Raw genomic sequence first — 19,792 nt, 5'->3', positions numbered from 1 at the left:
TCAACACCTCCCCCTGTCTCCCCCCCTCCCCCATTGACTACACAAGCTTCCAGAGGTCACAAAAAAGGAGAGGGAAGGGTAGGAGGGAGAGAGAGAGAGAGAGAGAGAGAGAGAGAGAGAGAGAGAGAGAGAGAGAGAGAGATGAAAGAAAGGAGAGAAGGAGAGAGAGGGGGCTAGAAAGGGAGAGAGGGAGGGAGGGAGACAGACAGTCAGACAGACAGACAGACTGTGAAATTATATATAGAGAAATGGAGGAAAGAACAAATGATTTAGACTGACCCGGGGAGAGGGGCAGTGGGCATTTTTTCCATCCATTGGTCATTCTTATTTTCGTCTTTCTCACAATAGCATTATAATTTACAGAAGAGATGAGACAGTCAGGCAAGTAGTATGCAGGCCTTCTCCTCTTGAGAGAGAAGTCTGTCTGGTGCCAGGGTCCTGTGGGTGGCCTCCAGGATGGAATTTCCTGGAGGAATCCTACACCCTAGCACCCCTGTTACAGCATCTGGGTCCCACTTTGACTGCTGAAGGGCAATGAATGTATACGGAAGGGGAAAGGCTAGTTCTCAGCATGTCTGTGTTTCAGCCTTGGAGGAACGTTAGAGTCTTCTCTACAACATCTACCATTTCATCTCCCCATCAACAATGGGCAAGGAGCCCAGATTTTCCATGACTTATTTTTTGACTTTAAATAATAATCTTCCTAGTGAGTATGTCCACAAATTAATACACCATTTTATGAACTATAATTAAAATATGCTCATGTATTTCTAGACCCATTATCTTAATAGAATGTGGCTCTTTTGTTTCTGAGCACAGTTCTAAGGGCTCATCATGGAAAGAACTTTCTGGAGGAATGCCTGCCATTGAAGCTTAGAGCCTTCTCAGTGAAATACAGTGAAATACAGCTCCTAGCATGCTGAAAAATGTATGTAGTTTATGACCATCTAGTCTTAGTCTGGATTGTGTTCGATGTAAACTATTGTGCTTATAAGGCATTCTGGGAGACAAAAACAGCAGTTGAGTTGGTGGGGTAAAATTCTGGAGTAAATCAGAAAGTCATGGGTTGTTGATTTTTTTTCATGTGAATCACACCTCCCTTTCCTTCTGCTTAAAACACAAACCAGGGATGCACGATTCTATGACTAATTAACAGCAGCCATCATAATTACGTACAAACCTAAGGCAAAGAAGGCCGTCCACCCTCGTGCTGCTGGCAGAGGCAAGTGTTAATTCAGACAAGGGCTAAAGACAGCAACAGGAAGCTGCCATCCTGCCCTCTTCCATCCTTTCTGACCCATGCGATTTGCTAGCAAGGAAAAGAAAGTTGTGTTTTCGGTAAAATGTCCAAAGCAAATGGAATTCTAAAAATGGTTTCCTTTTCTTCCTTTCATTTAAGTTTTTGACACTGCTGGAAAAGTCACGTGGGGCCTACTACAACAAAGGTGTTTCCGTTGCACGATGTGTCCCAGGAGGATGGACTTTTTAGCTGAGGAGGGGGGAAAGGGCAGCTTTTACTTTTCATGCAAGTTTTTTACTTTTCATGCAAGATTTTACTTTTCATGCAAGATTTTCCTAAAATTATTAAAAGTAGGTTTGAATATATATTTTTTGGTAATTGCCTTTAAAGGGATGTTATTGGTCAACTGAGTTTGCTGAAATTCTTAGGTGGATACCCATATGTCATAGATGTGAACTCAAGGTCGTTTATATTAGAGAATATTTAGTTTCATGATTCATGTTTTTGAAATGCCATTTTCCCATCTTGGCAATAACTATTCAATAAAAAGGGAACTTTAAATTATAGGATGAATTGAATGTCTCATCAGTATTTTAATTGAAATTAAACATCTTGATTGGGCATTATTTAAATGTTCTCTGACTTTCCAAGGTGCCACATCTTAATGAACCCCTGCTAAGTTAAAAATATTGTAAGCTGAAAACGCATTTAATACATCCAAGCTGCAGACTGTCACAGCTTATTCTGAGTGACCTCAGCTACCCTCACTGCACATGTCTTAATCCCAGCTAACACAGAGTGGTCTACAGTAATAGTGTGAGGGAGAAGAAGAACCATCTTAACTTAGGCCTGGAAGTTTAGAGATGTGTTCTAGTTTGGTTTCTGTGTGCTGGGATAAGCATCCTAACCAAAAGCAACATGGAAGGAAAGGGTTTATTTCTTGTCACGGGTTACAGTCCATCACCAAGGGAAGCGGAGGCAGAAGCTCAAGGCAGGAGAAGCACAAAGAAACACTGCTGTCTGCCTTACTCCCAGACTTCTGCTCAGCTACCTTTCTTATACAGCCTAGTCCCACACACCAGGGAATGGAACTAGCCATAGTGGGCTGGGCCCTACTACATTACTTAGGAATCAAAAAAAAAAAAAAAATGCCCTCCAGTGTGCCCACAGACCCATGTGATAGAGGCAATTCTTCAACTGATGTTCTTTCTTCTTAGGTTTGTCAAGTTGTCAGTCAAGAATGCCTGGCAATTTCCACACCATATAGTACTAGACAGAGGGCAGTGTTTGGAAGAGGTTAAAAAAAAAATCCTTAAGATCAGAGAAAAGGAAAATCATTAATAGGTGCTATTTGTGGGGTTAAGATGGGTTATCTTATCATAAGGTTATCTTCTTCTTCCTCAACATAGACTCACCCTCTCTACCCAAAGTTGCTGCTCTAGGCTGAAGTATACAGTCCCCTCTAGGCTCAACTGCACTCACATGTGCCCTCTAGGCTGACCCTGGTCTACTGCCCTCTAGAGGATGCTCATAGTATGGCAAAGATAGTTCCTTAGAAGAGCAGTTTCTCTTGCTGAGTAGAGTTCAGCACCAGGCTTCTCAGCGACCTTGTCAGGAACAGTGATTCATTTAGAGGTGGGTGGACCTGAGATCTGACATCATTATATGAACGATCACATATCATAGACATATCACCACACAAAGAAACCAAAGTGCCTACTGATTTTCTCTGGCTGCTGTGGAGTATTTGAAAAAGCCCATGGCTCAAATGCTGGAAAACAGATGAATGGAAATTCAAGGAACCTCGTGTGAAAATGAGTACTTTTCTAATTGTAGTTTAGGGCTTTATTTCACTAATACCATCTACTAGGAGACAGATGGCTTGATAAACTTTGAAAACTTTCATGTATTGTATGTTTTAAATTTATATTTTTATTGTCCACTCTGAGCCCTCCTTGGTTTCTTACAGAAGGTAAGAATTAGGATAAAGTGTCCACCACAGCTCCCTCTCCCCACCACCCACTCATCCCAAAGTCTTGGGGATAGTCTGGCTTTTACCGGTGTGTGTGTGTGTGTGTGTGTGTGTGTGTGTGTGTGCATGTGTGTGTATGTATATGTGTGTATGTGTGTGTGCGCATATGTGTGTGTATGTGTGTGTCTATGCGTGTGTATGTGTGTGCATATGTGTGTGTGTGTGTGTGTGTGTGTGTGTGTGTGTGTGTGTGTGTGGTGAGAATGTGGAGAAGATCCCCCACCACTGAGATATTTTCTGTAGTATGGGAAGGAAGAAATTTTTGAGTTACAATTGTATCAATGGCTTGTTAGCCTTCTTGTCTCCATTTCTTCAATATGTTTTGTTCTTGTCAAAGACTTATCTGGGGATTGTTTGCACATCTGTACTGCATCTCTGTTAATGATGTTGGATTTGATGCATTTCATTTCCTGTATGATTGTATTCATGAAAATTTCCCAGTTAATCCTCAACCATGCAGATTCAGGAGATAGCTTCAACAAAAGGATGTTGAGTTGGAAACAGCAGGTGCCTAATAAATGACCTCCCTCTTAGCCGGGCGGTGGTGGCGCATGCCTTTAATCCCAGCACTTGGGAGGCAGAGCCAGGCGGATCTCTGTGAGTTCGAGGCCAGCCTGGGCTGCCAAGTGAGTCCCAGGAAAGGCGCAAAGCTACACAGAGAAACCCTGTCTCGAAAAACCAAAAAAAAAAAAAAAGACCTCCCTCTCAAATTATAACCCTATCCCTATAGGTTATATAAAGAAGGCTGTAGTCTCTAAGTAAAAGTGACTAGATAAATTATAACATGAAAATATCATGTTATTTGAATATACCACAGTCTAGGTAAATCCAGGTGGACATTTTAGTAAATCATAGCTAATGCCTCCAGAATACAGTTAACTTAATGATGGAAGGCATAGCTAATCTTGGGTGAACCACCTCTGTGGCATTTGCCATGTGACTATCTATGAGGCCTCAACTGCTTTACAAGATGGTTCTGACAACAGCAGCAGCAACAACAACAACAGTAATAATAATGCTTTGTTGAATGTCCGTAACCATCCACTCTCCTATAATGAGTCATGTGTCTATGTCACCGGGTCCTTCCCATCACTCTGTAGGAGATGCCCATGATCCCAGTCTTACAAATAAGGACACAGGTTAGTGGCTTTTAAGGACTTGCTCATGGTCAAGCTTTGGGTGAGAAGTTGGGCATTGATCTCACCTCCAGAATGAGTCTTTGCCTGACTTCTCTCGAAGACACTCACATGTTGTAGAACCCCCCCCCCCTTTCCTCTTCATCCTACACTGCATTTACTTCAACCTACACATGGTTCAGTCAGATACTGTTGCTTCGGACTTCTCCCAAAACCGTGCTTCCCCTAAAACTCCAGGATGCAAGGATATAAAAAGGAAAAAGGGGAAATGTTTGCCTCTCCATTATGGACATCTGTAAAATAACAAAAGTTGATGAAGTAAAAATCTCCGTGTATACATTAACTTCTCCCATTCAATTGTTTACATTTAAAGTTTGTTAGAGTTTTTACAAAAGAGTCATGGATTGTTTTTAAAAGAATGGTATGTTTTAAATCTAATAAAATTTAACTAAGCAACTTCACAATACTTTAGAAGGAAACTAATAACTTTAAACTGTGTGTGTATTTTCACATAGACATAAGCACGGATATCATGCTAGGCAAGCACTGTACCACCAAATCACAAGTCTAGACTCTTGTTTATCTACTTTTTATTTAGTTGCCTATGATTTTGAAATTTTCATGAGCAAAAACAACCACTACTAAACAATTCTTACCTATACCACCGGGCAATTCCTCTGTATTCTCTTTTAGCAGTTTTAAAATCTTGGGCATTACATTTGTTTTTAATCCACTTGAAGTTGGTGTTCTTCTGTGAGTGGAGAAAGAACTCTCTTTTCCTTTTCTTTCAAATATATACCCCCCTTTCCCACCATTATTTATTGAAAAGACTCTGTTTCCCAACACACGTTTTGGGGTCCTTTTTGAAAATTTGTTGACTATAAACATATAGATTTCTTTGTGTGTTATTAATTGTTCTCTACTGATTAATATGATTATCTTTATGAGAAGCCCATACTATCTGATCACTGTAGCTTCCTGGTATATTTTAAGGACAAGCCATATGATGCCCTCAGCCTCATTTTTTTCCCTCATCTAAAGGTTGCTTTTGAGCCTTTATGTTTTAGCTCCTTCCTTTTTTAAAAATAGACAAGTTAAATATTTATTGAATATTTTAACTTATTCTTTTTATAACTGGCTATTCAGTTCATTGGTCCGTTTATTAATTGGATAATTTGTTCTCTTGAAGTTTATTTTTTTTTATTCTTTATACAATCTAGCTATGAATCACCTGTCTGGTGTATACCAGGGCAAAGTTTTTCTTCTCTCATTCTATAGATTATTTCTTACTCTGGTGATTGTTTCTTTTGCTGAACAGAACTTTAATTTGCATTTATTTATTTATTTATTTATTTATTTATTTATTTATTTATTTATTTTATTTATGTGTATATATGCTTAAGTGGGCCTCAGTGAGCCTGTAGAAGTTAGGGGGCAAATGGCGGGAGTCAGTTCTCTCCTTTCAACACGTGGGTTCCAGGGGTTGAACTTAAGTCATCAGGCTACATAGCAAGCCTCTTGACCCACTGATTTATTTTGCTGGCCACTATATAGAGCTTTTGAATGTCATGTAATCCTTCTAGTTGATTTTGGGATTTATTTCTCTTCCTATTGGAACCCTTTTAAGAAAACCCTTGCCTGTGCCTAACTCTTGAAGGAGTTTCCCTAGAAATTTCAAAGGTTCAGATCTGACGTGGAAATCTAGTTGCCAACACTATTTGGTGTCTACAATGTGTGTTTTTAATACTTTGGTCAGAAATCAGCTGGCAGTAGTAGTTATGTGTATTTATTGCTAGCCCTTTGTTCAATTTCACTGGTCTGTTTGGGTGTTTATCTGCCATTGACCATGCTACTGTGTTACTTTGACTCTATAACATAACTTGAGGTTGGAACTAAATGGCAAGGAAGATTACCTTAGCTGCACAAATACACGTGAGACTGAAAAGTACACTCCTGAATGCCCAGCGGGTCTTTGAAGAAATAAGAGAGGAAATTAAAAAATCCATAGAATTAAATGAAAATGAAAGCACAATTTGCCAGGAACTTTGGAATACTGTTATGGGAGAAGATCCCAAATAAATTACCGAATTATGCATGTTAATATTCTAAGGGGAAAAAAAAGAACAATTCGAACTCAAAAGCAGTAGATGGGAAGAAATTAGAAATATCAGGGAAGAAATGGATCAAATGGTGGCTAAAATAGCCATGTGTTGAATCTGCCAAACAAAGAAGAGTTGTTTCATGAAGAAATAAACAAGATTCACCCTTTTTACAATCCTTTGTTTACTATTTACCCCTCTGTTTCACAGCTTCCTTTGCGATTGTTGTTTTTATCTTTGAGGAACATCTTTGCAAATTGCACTGTAGTGCATTTATCAGAGGTGAGTGTTCTGGTGTTTTCTGGATCTGAAAATGTCTTGGATGCCACAGTGGAAATTCTGGCTTAGCAGTTATCACTCTGTTTTCTTGCTTCCATTATTGCCCTGATAAGTGAGCAGTTAAGGTCATTGCTGCTTTTCTGTAGGTAACAGAAAACAAAACCAAAAATAAGCATTATCTGTTCTTTTTACGATCCTCGGGTTTACTCTTCTGTTCATTTTAAGGCTTTCTCACTGTCTTAGGTATTCTGTAGCTTAATTTTGATGCATCAAGGTATAGATTTCTTTTATTTGTCATGCCTGGCATTTTTTGAACTTCTTAAATCCTAGAGTTTATGTCTTTAATCAGTTCTAGAAAATTTTAGCCATTGCTTCTTTGACTTTATTACCTCATCCTCATTGGGTCTCATTTTAACCTATGGAAGACTGTCTTCATCTTCAAGATGAAGTATTTTCCTTACTCTGCCTAAAAAGCAAATGTTATTATATCATTGTACTTGTAAATATATTTATTGATGCTTACTGCTTGCTTATTTACTAAATACTATTAGCTAACCATAACTCATTGTGTCCGATTCTCTTCTAGGTGCTGAACAGATGTTACTGAGTAAGAAAGAAACAGTGTAGTACAGTGGGAATGAAGGCAGTGATTATTTCAGTTCCCTCTTCATGTAATCTACCTGTGCCTTCTGGGCCTTCTCAGGCACTAACAGGAATATACAGCTTTAGACAATCTGAAATGACCCAGTGAAAACAGAGGCCTCTTTTTCCATGTCCCCTGACCCATCTCAAAGTCTTACTATGTCACGCAGCTTAGACTGGAACTTGCTGTCCTGCCATCTCAGCCCCTTGGGAGCTGGGCGTCCCAAACACAGCTTTTATCTTTCCTTTTTTTAGGGGCTACTTCTTCGACCTCAGTATTGTTTTGCATATAAGAAACAAATCTGCAACGTTTCTGAAATAGCTTTAATTTTTTCCTATATTTTGAGTTCTTCTGAATAAAGCCAGTATATTTAAAAACCTAAAGGGCAAAAACATAATTGTGGACCTGATGAAAAGGCTGTCACAAAATCCACAATTGTAATATTTATGTAATAAAGGATAAGAAGGTATATGAATGTCAAGTTTTTTTCTGTAATCCTTAAATCTTTCCTCCTGGTACTTGGGAAAAGGCACAAGTGACCTCCCACTGTGGTCCTCGAGCTAACCTAGGCTTTTCTTCAGACAGGAAATATTTGCCCTGTGTCATCTTAAGGAACAGTGTGCAGATGTGCATGTGTGTCTCTTTTGTGTTAGGCATGTACTGATCTGACCTGTTTGAGCCTTACCGGCCTTACCATGAGAAGATCATCGCTTCATGACAGCAGAACTTCAGGCCATTCATTGGCTTCACTCATCAAAACCTTCAGCTGAGCAGGGATTTGCTTGGGAGACACAGAAGCAAAGTCTTTTCTTTCCAGGTAACTGAATTACATACTATCTTAGTTTTTGTCCTCGTCTCTGTGACCAAGGACCTGACAAGAAGCAACTTAAAAGAGAGAGGGCTCAATAAACATCAGAAGGGAAAGAGTCTATCCCAGCAGGAAACACATGGCGGCAGGAGCCTAATGCTACATCATATCCACTGTCAGGATGTCAAAGACTGATCAAGATGCAGTGTCTGACTATCCAATCTCCAAGACTGGCCCCATGATTCACTTCCTCCAGCAAGGCTCCACTTTCCTGAGGACTCAATTACCTTCCCAAAACAGTACCAGTAGATGGGGGCCAGTGTTCAAAGCCATGGAGGGGACAGTTTGCATTCAGATCACAGCTCCTGGTACCGACCCACTTGCACATTATACTATTGGTGCACCACTTAAATAAAGTGGGTTTTATGTGCTTCGGTGTCAGACATCTTGACAATTGCTTAAACCCTGTATCACCCACAGAAAGCAACATGGGGTTCCCTGTGAAAACATCCTTCACCGCCCTTTCTAGCCAGTCTTCACTGAAGCAACCACTTCAGGTATTTTGTTATGACAGCATGCCTTTGCCTCCTTTTGGACTTTATGTGGATACAATTGTCCATTATTTCTTTTACTTATTTTCTAATTAATAAATGCTTTTCATTTTTTACTTGATCTAATGAAAATAACTTTTAAGGCAATCCTCAAATACTTTGTTTTGGATAGAATATTTGCCTTGTTTCCTGGCAATATATAGGAGCTTGAAATATGCATGTAAGAGCATAGGTTTCATGGTAAATCACATTAGGTTTCATACGGCCATTCCAAGTCAGGAAGTGTTTTAACCTTTTCTATTTATGTTGAATTGACCGTAGCGTCCAGCTGAGCAGCTTAACTCATAAAGACATGAACTTTCGAGCCCAAAGGGCTTTCAGCAATCTCCAAACTGCTCCACTGTCATTGGGTACCTGCTCTCAAGCAGTGGTTGTGCTAGATGGACCTTGATGATAGAGCCAGGAATCAGGTGGACAAGCTGTCTGAAGAATTCACAGCAAGATAGACAGAAAGAAGATAGACAATAACGACAATGGCATGTGATGAGCTGTCTGATGTGGGAGGTCATGAGATACTTGTTAATCCGACACTGTCAGGACGTCATGGAGGACAGCCTCGAACAATGGATGCTTAGGTGAGGATGGGAAGAATAAACAGGAGGCAGCTGGTGAAAAAGGCAGAGCAGAAGAAAGGAGAGAGGAGAAGAGGAAGATTGATCCAGAGAGACCGGAATGGGCCATAGTAGGGAGGTGACACTGTTAATACTCCAGGGAACTGACAGACGCTTAGTAATGACTGAAAGTGGTCAAAATGGGGGAAAAAATAGCAAAAGTAGCAGGAACCTCACAGCCAGGTAGAAGCCTCTAATTTGTTCTGATATCACAAGAGACCCCTGAAGGGTTTCAAGTGTGCTGCTTGAAACTTTAATTGAAACACAATTAAACCTGCAGAAATTTCTCCCATGTTGTGGATGGTGGGCTAGGAAGAAGCGAGACTGGAGCCATGGAGATGTCTTGGAAGTCATTGTTTGAAATGAAGTGATGGAGCTGGTGAGAAGGATTGGATTAAGAGATATTTCAAAAATAATTACATCAAATTTTGGTAAGCAGTAATGGACATTGAGGAGAAAGATATCTAAAACGTTTTTCACAGGTTACTAGTGTAAGCAACCAGCCATTTGGTGGTACTGTTTCCAGAAAGGAGGAATGCCCACGAGGAACACGTCAGTGTGTGTGTGTGTGTGTGTGTGTGTGTGTGTGTGTGTGTGTGTGTACACAGTGGAGAGAGTCATAAATGAAAATGGAGGGCCAATTTTTATCAGATTTTTCTGTTGCTTGCAAGACATTTGGCTATCCAATGACAATATCCTGCAACACACGGCTGAAGCTAAGGACAGAAAGAGTCTGACTGGTTACACAAATTTGATCATGAACCACAAATAAATAGCTTTTGAAATTGCCTGTGAAACCAGGTAACTTAGCCGGGCAGTGATGGCACACGCCTTTAATCCCAGTATGCAGGAGGCACAGGAGGGCGGATCTCTGTGAGCTTGAGGCCAGCCTGGGCTACAGAGTGAGCTCCAGGAAAGGCACCAAAGCTACTCAGAGGAACCCTGTCTCAAACAAACAAACAAACAAACAAACAAACAAACAAACAAACACCAAACCAAATACCAGATAACTTTTAGAGATAATTAACATTTGTGTGTCATAGGTAGCGAATTTCGTGGTGGCCCTGTTCTGGTCAAGCAAGCTCCGGAAAGCATGGAATAACATTTTTCTCTTGAAAATGTACAAGGAATAGGAGGGAATGAAGTCCACCCATGTCAAAATGCGTTTCCACTTACATAATACAGTGTTTCACAAACAGCCCACTGCCATATCCATTAAAATGCGGTTTATATGCTGGCAGGATGGCTCAGAGAGCAAAGGTGCCTGCTGCCAAGTCTGGCAGACTGAGTTGGACCCCAGGAACCGTGTAGTACATGGGGAGAACTGACTCTCATGGGTCGTTTGACTTCCAAACACAGCGGCACAAACCCCTCCAATAACGCAATAACCTTCAAAATGAAAAGAGCACAATTCATGCAAAATACAGCATGTGGATGTTAGGTCCATGCAGAGGAGAGGGGAGCGAAGGCCCATTAAGCTTCTGCAATGCACTTTCAGTCAACTTGGCCCTGGACAATGGGTATTCTGTCCCACTTCCCAATGGTCTTATAAGCGGCAATGAGTCTGTGACAGACTTGTGATACAACTATGGTCTTGATCTGCTGAATGTTTAACATCAGATTTAGAGATCATCCCAGGTTCAATGTCCTTCAAATTTTATACGTGTCTTCTTTCCTAAACACGATTTAAAATCTAATGGTGCTGTTGTTGGATTCTGAAATAATTGACATTTTTCTTTTATTGTAGTGCTAGGTGATAGATGATGGTAAGTCACTTACTAAAGCACTGGAACCATTCCCCTTCTTTCCTTCCTTTACAGATTCAGGAAGTCTGTGCCTCTAAGTCTTTGAAGTGACACAGGAGCCTAACTGTGAAGGTATGCAGTATTTGCTTAATTAAACAGGGTGGTTTTAGAAGTTAGCAAGAGAAGCAGCTGGGTTCTGTCTTTAAGCAAACTAACTAGAATACTCTTGGTGGTCTCACTGTCTCACTAACATCTATAGTGTTGACCTTGAATGGCATCAGAGTCTCTCAGAAGAGCACTGAGCACATGTTTCAGGGTATTTTCTCCTCTCTATGGATTCAAGTCTCATATTTAACATAAAGCTTGTTGTCTTAAACTCACTGATTGAATCATTCCAAACCTATGTCTCTTCATTCCCTGGCTTGCCTCTGGGCATTTATTTATTAATTCTTTTAGGAAGTATTTATTGTTTTCAAAGATTCAATTATTGTTTTTCAATTCTGGGGCAGAATGGAGAAATACAGGAAGTAGTAGATATCTTAGAAGTCAACAACAGTACCATCAACTTTTAAGCTGTTTCAGGAAGGAAAAAAAGCACAAATGGAAGAGCATTGAACCCAAGATCTTCTGTAAACCTGGTGTTAAGCATTCAGCAAACCAAGATTTGTTCAGATGTCTCCTCCATCACTCAGTTCTATCTGGTATCATGTTTCTCTCTCTCCAAGTTAGTTACCAATTCAATTAGTTAGATGTTTTTGCATGTCGCTGCTCCACCCCACTCCTGTGACTGATTGTCCCAGAGCAGAGCCCCATGTCTAACCTGGGTTGTTGCAACACCCCTTATCTGGCTCTTCTGCCTCTTCTTTCATCCTTCTCTGGTCTCCACCCTCCTGCTAGCATTATCTTCTTAAAGCCAAAATCTGACCAAGTACTTCTGCTTTCCATCTGTAATCACCATTGTTTATGGCGATACACGATCTGAGTAGATTTGAAACCCTAATCTGATTTCATGTATCCCCTTAATCCCATTTTCCACTTCTTTCTGAACCTCCTCTCTGAACTTCATCAAGAGACACTCACTGTTAATGTGTTGTTCTCTGTCCCCACGCTCCATGCCTGTCTCCATGTCTTTGGACTTTCCCTCACTTCCTTTGTCTTAATTGTTATTAAAAATACTCAATAAACTCAGATTTCAAATAGATGGAATGTCTTTCCCATGTCACTTGTGTCTATTAAAGCATTAGCCCTTTCTATGAAAATGAAATATGTGTGTCTATATATGCCATTACAGTATGAGCTTCTAAAGCAAGTGTCTGCACACAACCTTCAAGGGCCTTGTAGGCCAAGTGGGTCCTATTCTGTTAGCCTCTCTACTCAGCCACCAGACTGAAAGCATTCATAGACCAAAAAAAGTAAAATTCGTCGACAAAAAAGTGAGTGAAAAAATCCTTGTTTCCACAGAGTATACAAATATGAACATTTGAATGTAATATAATTTTTATGTTGTGAAATAGCTCTCTTCTGTTTCTTTTCATACAACCATTCAAAACCTTAAAACTATTCTTAGTTTGTGGATCATGCAAATGTAACCTTATCCTATGTTCTATATTTTGATCACCCCTTCCCCAAATGACAGGGTTACTTCACATTTGTTTCATATTCATAGTTCCTGTACCACTGGCAACGGTCAACATATGTGGGACTAAATGAATGAAATTCAATGCATGGAAGCAAATATAGATTTTTTTTTTTTTTTTTTTTTTTTTTTTTTGAGACAGGGTTTCTCTTGTGTAGCTTTGCGCCTTTCCTGGAACTCACTTGGTAGCCCAGGCTGGCCTCGAATTCACAGAGATCCGCCTGGCTCTGCCTCCTGAGTGCTGAGATTAAAGGCGTGCGCCACCACCGCCCGGCAACAAATATAGATCATTTTATGGTATCTTCCATCACAAACTGTGGTGATGTGATAAATAAAAACTATTTAGAAGATTGAAAACCATTTTCTAAATTTCACTCCCTGTGCAAAATCTTTCTGAAGTGTGTTATTCCATTTTCTGCCCTAGTAAGTAAGGTTTAGGAATATATTTAATGATTGTATTATAGTGCCCCAGGTCATGATTAATGATAAGAATTCTGGTGTTGCTAGGTAGCATGGACAGAGAAACTAGAGAGCAAATTGAACCCCAGATACCTACAGATGGGGTGACTACAGAAATTGCCTTTCTGATGCAGAGAGTAAGCCTGTGATATGTTAATTTTCTAGTGTTCTCTCTCTCTCTCTCTCTCTCTCTCTCTCTCTCTCTCTCTCTCTCTCTCTCTCTCTCTCTCTCTGCACAGGAACTGAATGAATGGAGAACAAAACAAAGCTAATGATCTTGTTGGCTGGATTCCAGATCCACTGCCCCTAATACGGGGTCTGAGCACAGGTGTTACAGAGTTCTTTAATTTCTTCCTATCCCCTCACTCAAGGGAGTTAAAACTGCCTGTAAAAGGCAAATTTCACAACATTAACTTAAGGGAGAAAATGCAGATGTATGTGTTGGGAATGTCTGATCTAATGACCTAATTGAAGGCTTCTTTTAAATTTGTATCAAAGTAAACATTCCAAAGAGCATCATACTAGATTTTTCTAGAAGACTGTCCGTGTGGCAAGGGCACAGAGCTTTTAGGTCCTTGGGTTTGTTTTTTTTTTTAAATTAATACAAAGCTCACTCTCTTCTAGGCATAGTAAAAATGTTCTTCTTTTTCTTTTTTTTTCCCAGCATGATGCCATAGGAAGTGCATTCATCTAATCAGATAAGCTCAGTCTCTGCTCTATAAGATCTTTTAAAAATAATGTTTTAGATTTCTTCTTTGAAATTTTTTTATGTGTATACAGTGTATTTTGATCACACCCACTCTCCACTATCTCCTCCCAGCTCCCTTCCCAGGACACCCCAACCTGTCCCTCTCCCAACTTCATATCCTCTCTTATACTAAAAATAATAATTATTATTAATAATAAACTTGAGTCCAACTCTTAGTGGTGACATTTGCACACGGGTGTGGAGCCATCCACAGGGGTGTGAGCAGCCTCCCAGCAGCCACGCCCCTAAAAGAGAATGACTCTCTCTCCCTCAGCAACCAATAACTGACAATAACTCCTACTTTAGAAGTAGGCCTTGGGGGTGGGGGCGCATGCTGGAACTTTAACTAGCTTGGTCTTGTGTAGGTCTTGGACAGGCAAGCACAGCTGTTGTTAGTTGATGTGTGCAATGGGCATGTAGTATATCCAGAAGACAGCTCTGCACAGCTCTCCTTCCCACCCTCTGCTACTTACATTCTTTGCAATAGAAATTGTTAAATAACGTTCATATTAACCACACAAAACTGCAGTAGATTTACTACCACACACATTGGATAGGTCTGCATAAATGGGGTGCTCAGTGGGATGGACTCACTCTACTTACTATGGCCATCTAATTATCTATACATTCATCTATATATGGCTTCATCTTTTACATTTTTCATCATTTTATTAAGGAAAGACCTCAGAATATGATCTTGCTGCACCATTGCATTATAGTAGGAGAGGAATTGCTTCTATTTTTATAAATACAACTGTAGGAAGTGAAGAAAATTAAGCAAAGCCTCCTGTATGTCCTTGTATTTGAAGCATCGGTAGTTGAGTTCCCATCTTGAGAGAACTGCTATTAACAGGAGAGTGGGTTTGGTCAATGAATTCTTGAACAAAATACATTCAGTGAAAGAAAGTTCTAGATAAGTGCAGGTCTGATGCTGTGGACGTTTCTGTTCAAAGCATAGAGTGTGAAAACACATCCCAATGGTCACCTGCAGAACGCGATTTGAGAGGCGTTCTGAAGGGTCCTTTGATAAAACCCATTTTATCCTAAGTGCTACTGCATTTGAAATTTCCTAAGCATTCAGCCTTTGGGGTTAAGCACGCTCTTACCTTACTCTGTTTTATATATTCACTCACAGGCATCTATCAAGCACCAGTGTTGAACAAATGAAACTTGGAAATAAAACTTCCTGAGCTATTAAGATGCCGCTGATCTCCTAAAGATGGAAAACTGATAATGACAATCATAACTGACACTTGTCATACCTTAGTCACCATGCAGAGTAATTTATAGGTATTTTTCACCTACTTAGCATAATAAACATAAATGAGAAACATTTAAAATCTGCTTTACATCTAGAAGTCCCGTCCCAAAGAATCAGACAGTATTTAAGGAAACAGGAACAGTTTTGGCTGTGGAGTAAAAATGGAGAAGAAAAGATTTTGTAAAAATCAGCTAAGAGGCGTGGGGCCTGTCCTTAAAAATGGCTTGTATTCCCCAGTGGGACTCCATTGGATAAAACGGATTTTTTTTTCATCTGTGAATGGTTATCAGCTGGAAATAGCTTCCGGGTGAGGGACTGGGGCTTGTGTCCATTTCTCCTCTCGGCACTGGCACCACATCTGGTGCAGACCTGTGCAGGTCCTGTGCGTGCTGCCAGGGTCTCTGTGAGTGCATATGTGCATCGCTCCTGCTGTGTTTAGAGAGCTTTGTGTCCTTGCTGTCCTCCATCCCTTCTGGCTCTTACAACCGTTCTGCCTCCTCTTCTCAGGGTTCCAGTCAATGTCTGATTGCACTAGAGGCCCACTACATGCCAGGGAGCCCATCCCCGACCCTGCTCAGCTGGCCAAGAATCTGAGACTAGACAGGCCAGCGACCTAGAGGAAAACCAAACACTACTGCTTGCTAAAGGAACGTAGCAATAAAATGACTCCCAATGACGTGCTGCTGTGCTCAGAGATCAGGGGCTCGCTCAGCCATCACGGAGATGCTTCCTTCTGCAGAAGATGGGAACAAATAAAGAGACCAACAGCCAATGTGCTGAGAATGAGACACCTTGAACTACTCAGTTATCTGTGCCAGGTTTGCTAGGGTGGTTTATTTTATTTTATTTATTAATTTATTTATTTATTTTTACCTTACAGGTCTTCATGTATATATTACAGCTTCTGGTTTTAAGTTTTTCTGGGATGTGTGTGTGTGTGTGTGAATGTGTGTTTTTCTTCTGTTTGTTTTGTCCTGTCCCAATTTGTCTGGTTTTGTTTTATCTTATTTATTTTATTATTATCCCCTAGATGCCCATTTGTTTTCTAATGAGAGACATAAAGGGTGTGGATTCAGACGAGAGGGGGACTTGGGGACAATCTGGGAGGAGTTGGGGGAGGAGAAACCATAATCAGAACAGATTGTACAAAAATAATCTATTTTCAATGAAACAAAAATGGAAGAAAAAGTGAGCTAAGAGTTACCTTAGTGGTTGCTACTTTTTTTTTTACATTTTAAATCGCATTTAATTGTGTGTGTGTGTGTGTGTGTGTGTGTGTGTGTGTGTGTGTGGTCATGCAAGCTATGGTGCGCGTGGAAGTCAGAGGCAACTTGCCTGAGTTGGTCCCTCCTACTATGTGGGTCCCAGAGAGCAAACTCAGATGATGAGACTTGGCAGCAGGCGCCTTAACCCACGGAGCCATTTCCCCAGCCCAGTGGCTGCTATTCTTAATATTGTTTGAGATCCACCCCCCACCACACACACACACACTTCTCACCAATTTTATGCTGTTGCAACGGTCCAGGGCATGGTCCTTCTCTATTTCCTCTTTGGTACAAACAGTCTCAGTTTTGGCAACTCTATACATCCTGGCAGTTCCTAAATTTGCTTTGCTTTCAAGACCTTTCTCCTAAATCTTAAACTTGTGTATCCAATTCCATGCTGGAAACTGCTCTTGGGTAACTTACAAATCCAACTTCAATGTGTTCAAATGTGAATTCCTCTCTTTCCCTATTCTGCATCTGTCACAATAGATAATTTCATAATTCCAGTTTCCCATAATAAAATCCTTGAAGTCATTATTGACTTCTCTTATTCTTTTGTTCCTCACATTTTAATTTGTCAAGAAACATTGGAACCCAGCACTACCAGTTACTAAGTACATTGACATATTGAGATGATTGAAGACCTAAGTAGTTTCTACAATACTCTTGCTAAAGATGCTATACAATATCATGAGGAAATATCAGATAAATCCAAACTATAGAACATTCTACAAAACACCTGACCATTACTCATCACCTGAGCAGCCATATGACGAGGAACTACTGAGCAGCCGTGTACATAGATTAGAGGAAACTACCAGGCACAACTCCTGAAATCTGTGTGAGATCCTGGAAGAGAAACAGGCACCACAGAAGGACATTGGGGGAAAACAGGGGACAAAGGGAATAAAGTCTGTATATATGAATTGAAACTGGAGGAAAACCAAATACGATCTATAACTTATGTTTATGAACATTATATAATAAATATGTGTTAATATTGGGGGAAACTATGAAGGACTTATGGGAAATTATTCTATACTTTGTTTGCAACATTTCCATGAAGCAAAAACTATTTCAACAACAAAAAAATCGTGACAATGGCCACAATACACTCTACACAGCAAAGCTAGGCCTAAGGGAAGAGAGGTGGTGGCCTTCCTGTGACGATGTCCAACCGTGTGCTCACTGCACATCTCTGCAACTCAGAGGGTGTGCGTGTCAGGGATGGACGGAGAAAGTTGGAAGCCTCTTTGGTCATTGTAGGCGTGAGAAGAGTAACAAATGAAAGGCTGCTTACAGTATATGTATATATATTCATACCACATACAGGTGGAAGTGGGGGGTGACCCCCTAGAAGGCAGGGGGTGGGTGATTGAGGTGGGGGTGTTGATTAGGTAGTGATGGAGAACAGTTTAGAAATGAAGGTCACTGCATGGTAGACATGTGTTTTGGCACCTTCCAAATTTGACAGACCACTAGCAGGCTTATGGGGAAAGCAGGGGAGAATCGGAGAATGCAGACAGTCGCTCATCATGAAGCAGAAGCAGAGGATGGTGGAGCAGAACCTCAAATGCCAATTCCATACAAATCAAACCAGCCTTAACACAGGTGACATTGTCCTATTATACCAGAGCCAGAGTTGGGGCAGGGGACGAGTGTGCCAATAGTGAGGTATAGGGATATTGGCTTCACTCTTAATTTTGCAAACTCCAACAGCTGAGGGGACACAGTGGCATTTCTGTTGGTCTTTCTGACTATCACCTTGTCCTTTCCTTGGCACACAACGTTGTCATTATAGCTTGCACTTGGCACAGACCTGACTCATCAGGGAAGGCAGAACTCTGTGTTTGCATGCTTTAAGGCAGACATGAAGTCTACTTTGGCAAGCCCCACAAGGAAAGAAAGAAGAGAAAATAAGAGCGATAAATCCTCTGGAGGCCAGGATGCAGGATTAAAGACACTCGATCTACTTTAGAAAGGACTGCTAGCATGTGTTTACCTAATGGCAGTTTCCTCTCTTTGTGGACTCCGGTCCAGTCCTTTTCCATTAGTTTGACTGCAGAAAGCATCTTACGTGGGAGAAAGCTATAGGGGAATGGTATGACTCCGTCATTCCTCAAGTGACCTCCTAGAGGTCCTTGTGTTTAACTAGCATCACCTTGGAGAATTTCTCTTTCTCATGTTTGTATGAATATATCTTCAGAAATAATAAACACTTGCAACTCAACCCCTGCTGCTCTGTGATAAACAGAATGAAGGATGAAATGATTCCCATCTTGTAACTGACCTGATCCCCTTGACAGCACTAATATGATCACATGTTCCTGAAGTCTTGGTGAGAATCAAATTCTAAGGGAACACACCCTTACAGAGAACTGAGAAATTTCTCTTAATAAATTCTGAGCTTTTAGATTTGTGTTCTCTGAGACTGAACTTTAGTGAACTTTTCTTCCTTTTTAGATAGCCTAAGAGCGGCTCTACACCTCATCATGAGTCACCTAGCTAGTTATTGCCTGTTGATTTTGTAATAAAATGCTGCTGATCAAATCTATGATGTCGCGCTATACTTTGTGAAAAAGAACAATATGTGTTTGCCCAATTATACCTAAAGTTAAAAGTGCAAAATTTTGTTATCATTTACTTTTGAATGGAATGCAAAGACAATTCTAGCTCAGACCTGGCTGGAAGTGTGTCTTGCATGGATTCATCAATGCCCAGTTGAAAATGAAGCAGCTTGAATAAGGGGACCAGTAAGATGGCTCTGTGGGTAAAGATACTCTCTACACAAGCCTGACGACTTAAGTTCAATTCCCGGAACCCATGTAAAGGTGAAAGGGGGGAACTGGCCCCACCAAATTGTCATTTAGCCTCCGCATACACACGGTGGCCTGTGAGACGCCTCTCCACACCGTGCATAGGCACACACACACTCAGTGGAAGTATAGACTTCCTTAAAGACAAGAAGAGGAATCAGTGTTTGGGAGCGCCCTGCAAACCCTTCATGCTGTAGCTTGAACACAGTCAACGGCAGTCTCCAAATAATGGCTTGCCAGTTAACTGTTTGCAATTAGAATGTATTTGCTTAGAGAGGGAGAAGGAGACCAGGGCTTCCTCTTTTAGTGTGTTTCCAGTGTGATGGAACATGTACCAAAGAGCTGAGCAGACCATGAGTAAATATTTGTGGGATGAGTACATACGCAATTAGCCAATGGCAAA

This window comes from Peromyscus leucopus, chromosome 9 (assembly GCF_004664715.2).
Source record: "Peromyscus leucopus breed LL Stock chromosome 9, UCI_PerLeu_2.1, whole genome shotgun sequence".
Lineage (NCBI taxonomy): Eukaryota > Metazoa > Chordata > Mammalia > Rodentia > Cricetidae > Peromyscus > Peromyscus leucopus.
Note: the sequence above shows the minus strand (reverse complement) of the source record.